The sequence below is a fragment of the Schistocerca americana genome, unplaced genomic scaffold, assembly GCF_021461395.2.
Source record: "Schistocerca americana isolate TAMUIC-IGC-003095 unplaced genomic scaffold, iqSchAmer2.1 HiC_scaffold_162, whole genome shotgun sequence".
NCBI lineage: Eukaryota > Metazoa > Arthropoda > Insecta > Orthoptera > Acrididae > Schistocerca > Schistocerca americana.
Window position 1 is genome coordinate 130,001 of NW_025725708.1, and position 5,352 is coordinate 135,352.

Genomic DNA, 5,352 nt, shown 5'->3' on the forward strand with positions numbered 1-5,352 from the left:
AGTAATATGCTTAAATTCAGCGGGTAGTCTCGCCTGCTCTGAGGTCGTTGCACGAGGTGTCGCACGCCACACCGCCAGCCGGCTGTGCACGCTACCGAGTAAGTACCGGTATGCGAACCGCCAGGCGACGGGCGCGCATCGCACGTTTAAGGAGGCGCGGCCGGCCCCACAGGCGGCCGCGACGCTCCCAGGTCTGCGAAGCGGGGCAAACGCCGCGCGCTTCAGTATACGTAGCCGACCCTCAGCCAGACGTGGCCCGGGAACGGAATCCATGGACCGCAATGTGCGTTCGAAACGTCGATGTTCATGTGTCCTGCAGTTCACATGTCGACGCGCAATTTGCTGCGTTCTTCATCGACCCACGAGCCGAGTGATCCACCGTCCTGGGTGATCTTTTTCTGAGTTTCCACTGTCTCTTTCAAGACAGTTGCATAGGCGGGACGTAGGCGTGTGGCGGCCCCTGTTCAAGCGTTCTGTGTCCAACGGCCTCACGGCCGATGGGCGTCGTACGGCTCCACACCGGAGCGGACAGGCAGTCGGGCGAAAGTCATTCAAAACCGGCGCCAGGCGCCAGGTGCCGCAGGCCAGCCGCTCCAGCGCTTCAGCGCTCGTACCACACAACATTGGCGTTAGTTTTGAGACGCACGCGTGGTTCCGCACGCGGCGCACGGCTACTGCGAGCCGTACAGGTAGCGTGTTGCGCGACACGACACGCACATCGAAAGACATGCAGTCTAGTCGGTAATGATCCTTCCGCAGGTTCACCTACGGAAACCATGTTACGACTTTTACTTCCTCTAAATGATCAAGTTTGGTCATCTTTCCGGTAGCATCGGCAACGACAGAGTCAATGCCGCGTACCAGTCCGAAGACCTCACTAAATCATTCAATCGGTAGTAGCGACGGGCGGTGTGTACAAAGGGCAGGGACGTAATCAACGCGAGCTTATGACTCGCGCTTACTGGGAATTCCTCGTTCATGGGGAACAATTGCAAGCCCCAATCCCTAGCACGAAGGAGGTTCAGCGGGTTACCCCGACCTTTCGGCCTAGGAAGACACGCTGATTCCTTCAGTGTAGCGCGCGTGCGGCCCAGAACATCTAAGGGCATCACAGACCTGTTATTGCTCAATCTCGTGCGGCTAGAAGCCGCCTGTCCCTCTAAGAAGAAAAGTAATCGCTGACAGCACGAAGGATGTCACGCGACTAGTTAGCAGGCTAGAGTCTCGTTCGTTATCGGAATTAACCAGACAAATCGCTCCACCAACTAAGAACGGCCATGCACCACCACCCACCGAATCAAGAAAGAGCTATCAATCTGTCAATCCTTCCGGTGTCCGGGCCTGGTGAGGTTTCCCGTGTTGAGTCAAATTAAGCCGCAGGCTCCACTCCTGGTGGTGCCCTTCCGTCAATTCCTTTAAGTTTCAGCTTTGCAACCATACTTCCCCCGGAACCCAAAAGCTTTGGTTTCCCGGAGGCTGCCCGCCGAGTCATCGGAGGAACTGCGGCGGATCGCTGGCTGGCATCGTTTATGGTTAGAACTAGGGCGGTATCTGATCGCCTTCGAACCTCTAACTTTCGTTCTTGATTAATGAAAACATACTTGGCAAATGCTTTCGCTTCTGTTCGTCTTGCGACGATCCAAGAATTTCACCTCTAACGTCGCAATACGAATGCCCCCGCCTGTCCCTATTAATCATTACCTCGGGTTCCGAAAACCAACAAAATAGAACCGAGGTCCTATTCCATTATTCCATGCACACAGTATTCAGGCGGGCTTGCCTGCTTTAAGCACTCTAATTTGTTCAAAGTAAACGTGCCGGCCCACCGAGACACTCACTCAAGAGCACCCTGGTAGGATTGCAACGGGGTCCGCCTCGGGACGCACGAGCACGCACGAGGCGCGTCGCACGCCTTCAGCTCGCCCCACCGGCAGGACGTCCCACGATACATGCCAGTTAAACACCGACGGGCGGTGAACCAACAGCGTGGGACACAAATCCAACTACGAGCTTTTTAACCGCAACAACTTTAATATACGCTATTGGAGCTGGAATTACCGCGGCTGCTGGCACCAGACTTGCCCTCCAATAGATACTCGTTAAAGGATTTAAAGTGTACTCATTCCGATTACGGGGCCTCGGATGAGTCCCGTATCGTTATTTTTCGTCACTACCTCCCCGTGCCGGGAGTGGGTAATTTGCGCGCCTGCTGCCTTCCTTGGATGTGGTAGCCGTTTCTCAGGCTCCCTCTCCGGAATCGAACCCTGATTCCCCGTTACCCGTTACAACCATGGTAGGCGCAGAACCTACCATCGACAGTTGATAAGGCAGACATTTGAAAGATGCGTCGCCGGTACGAGGACCGTGCGATCAGCCCAAAGTTATTCAGAGTCACCAAGGCAAACGGACCGGACGAGCCGACCGATTGGTTTTGATCTAATAAAAGCGTCCCTTCCATCTCTGGTCGGGACTCTGTTTGCATGTATTAGCTCTAGAATTACCATAGTTATCCAAGTAACGTGGGTACGATCTAAGGAACCATAACTGATTTAATGAGCCATTCGCGGTTTCACCTTAATGCGGCTTGTACTGAGACATGCATGGCTTAATCTTTGAGACAAGCATATGACTACTGGCAGGATCAACCAGGGAGCTGCGTCAACTAGAGCTGAGCAGCCGGCCGCCCGGGAGTGTGTCCCGGGGGCCCGCGCGAACACGCAAGCGTCCGCTCAATTATTCTGCAAACAGGAGGAGGCTGAGCTCCCCTGCACAATACACCTCGAAACCCTCTCAGGTCCCGGCGGCGCGCAGCGCCGTCCTAAGTACTTGGTCGGGTTCGAGAGAGGCGCAATCGCCCGGAGTTTGGCGAGTAGACGCTTTAGGTGCGACCACCCGTGCTCCCAACTGAGCTTGCCGCTGCCGACAGAGGCCCGGGAGCGTGCTGTCGTGGCATTGCCGGCGGGAGACAACACGCGCCACCTACGGTGGCCGGCAGCTCCAACGCCAGCGCCACAGAAGGACAAAAGCCCCACTTGGGTGCCGAAGCGAACTCTCCCAGCACAGCGCACGCGCCAACACGTCCGCACAGCTGCGATACAAACCACCTGCGAGAACCGCAGAGGCGACCGAGCAGCAGACGGCGTCGCGGCGCCGAGCGCCGGGCGGCGGCGCATCCTCAGCGCACACAGTCCTCAATCGGACCAGCACACTGCAGATGTCCACCGCGCTTCGCACCGGGCCCGCGAGGACCTACTTTGGCCGCACGGCGCCGCGTGCAGGGTGCGCCGGCGCGCAGCTGCGCCGCCTGCCGCCTCCGTCGGCCGGCGCGCCTGCCACTGGCCGCCCCCACCAGCCGGCTGTAGCGCGTGCGCCCACGCACCGCGCGGCCAGCACGCCGGGAGGCCCCCCCTCACCGGCCGGGGACGGTCCCACCCAGCCACCGCCGCGTATCGCTTCACACCCACATGCCATTCACGTTCGTGGGCATGGTGGGTATCGCTGAAACAACCGGTTGGTAGCTCAACCGATCGTCGCCATCACTGATTCACCTCTAGCGAGAACAACCGCACCACAACCGTTTACCAGTTGTTCATTTGCGTAACGTCACCAGCAAACGTAGACGTCCATCGCCATTTGCAAATTCAACGATTGTTGCATGCCTGTGTCAGGTGTCACGACACACTATGTCTGCCCACATACACGCAACAACATGTGCACGCTTCGCGAACACGTGGAAGGTGGCCCCCGTACGTATGCGATGTCCATTGCGCGAACGACTGTCAACCGGCCTCTGTCGCATGTCGCAGATGTGGAACGCAGTGCACCATGCTATCACGGTGTGTGAGAAGAGACGACTACGTCTGACAACACGCGCCACTACATCAACAGACGGCTCATGCTGATCGCCATCCACGGCATACCATACTGCAATCCAGCTCTTATAGGGAGACGACACGTAGCTGAGTGCACAATATTTGGACCGTATGGTTCGCCGTTGTTGGCGCAGTCGTGGTACGGTCACACATGTACCACGATGTATCATTCAGTACATGAGGACCAATGTGCAGTACAGTGTGTGATTTGGACGTACAACATCAGCGGACAGTTGACACACGCCGTACCACAACGTAGGCTGTGCTTCGCCATGCAAATGCCAATGAACAACTGCGAAGGGCATTGAGCATGTACGTCCTGCTGCCATCCGCATTACAGTGTATAGCTGCAAGGTGTTTAACATGAAGCGATACTCTGGGGACCAGGCAGTGCGAGTAGCAAACTATATTGCGGGGGTTGCAGTTAGGCAACACCACACTAATTTAACGCGTCGTATGACAATTACAGAGCAGGTTAAGGCCCAACGTGTGTTGGGTTAAGGCCCAACGTGTGTTGGGTTAAGGCCCAACGTGTGTTGGGTTAAGGCCCAACGTGTGTTGGGTTAAGGCCCAACGTGTGTTGGGTTAAGGCCCAACGTGTGTTGGGTTAAGGCCCAACGTGTGTTGGGTTAAGGCCCAACGTGTGTTGGGTTAAGGCCCAACGTGTGTTGGGTTAAGGCCCAACGTGTGTTGGGTTAAGGCCCAACGTGTGTTGGGTTAAGGCCCAACGTGTGTTGGGTTAAGGCCCAACGTGTGTTGGGTTAAGGCCCAACGTGTGTTGGGTTAAGGCCCAACGTGTGTTGGGTTAAGGCCCAACGTGTGTTGGGTTAAGGCCCAACGTGTGTTGGGTTAAGGCCCAACGTGTGTTGGGTTAAGGCCCAACGTGTGTTGGGTTAAGGCCCAACGTGTGTTGGGTTAAGGCCCAACGTGTGTTGGGTTAAGGCGCAACGTGTGTTGGGTTAAGGCGCAACGTGGGTTACGTTAAGGCGCAACGTGGGTTACGTTAAGGCGCAACGTGGGTTACGTTAAGGCGCAACGTGGGTTACGTTAAGGCGCAACGTGGGTTACGTTAAGGCGCAACGTGGGTTACGTTAAGGCGCAACGTGGGTTACGTTAAGGCGCAACGTGGGTTACGTTAAGGCGCAACGTGGGTTACGTTAAGGCCCAATATAGGTTAGGTTAAGGCCCAATATAGGTTAGGTTAAGGCCCAATATAGGTTAGGTTAAGGCCCAATATAGGTTAGGTTAAGGCCCAATATAGGTTAGGTTAAGGTACAATATAGGTTAGGTTAAGGTACAATATAGGTTAGGTTAAGGTACAATATAGGTTAGGTTAAGGTACAATATGGGTTAGGTTAAGGTACAATATGGGTTAGGTTAAGGCGCAATATGGGTTAGGTTAAGGCGCAATATGGGTTAGGTTAAGGCGCAATATGGGTTAGGTTAAGGCGCAATATGGGTTAGGTTAAGGCGCAATATG

At 55.5% G+C, this 5,352-nt stretch overlaps 3 non-coding genes across 3 annotated transcripts in view; all 3 read right to left on the reverse strand.

Annotated features, from left to right (window-relative positions):
- Positions 1-47, reverse strand: part of LOC124570266 — a 4,229-nt gene extending 4,182 nt beyond the window's left edge. The window contains exon 1 of the ribosomal RNA XR_006971599.1: positions 1-47. This exon is cut by the window's left edge and continues 4,182 nt beyond it. This is a non-coding gene — a ribosomal RNA (large subunit ribosomal RNA).
- Positions 48-235: 188 nt separating this feature from the next.
- On the reverse strand, positions 236-390 carry LOC124570278. Its single transcript, XR_006971603.1, has one exon. It is a non-coding gene; the product is annotated as a 5.8S ribosomal RNA (ribosomal RNA).
- A 352-nt stretch (positions 391-742) lies between these two features.
- LOC124570238 lies at positions 743-2,652 on the reverse strand. Its single transcript, XR_006971575.1, has one exon. It is a non-coding gene; the product is annotated as a small subunit ribosomal RNA (ribosomal RNA).
- Positions 2,653-5,352: the final 2,700 nt, after the last annotated feature.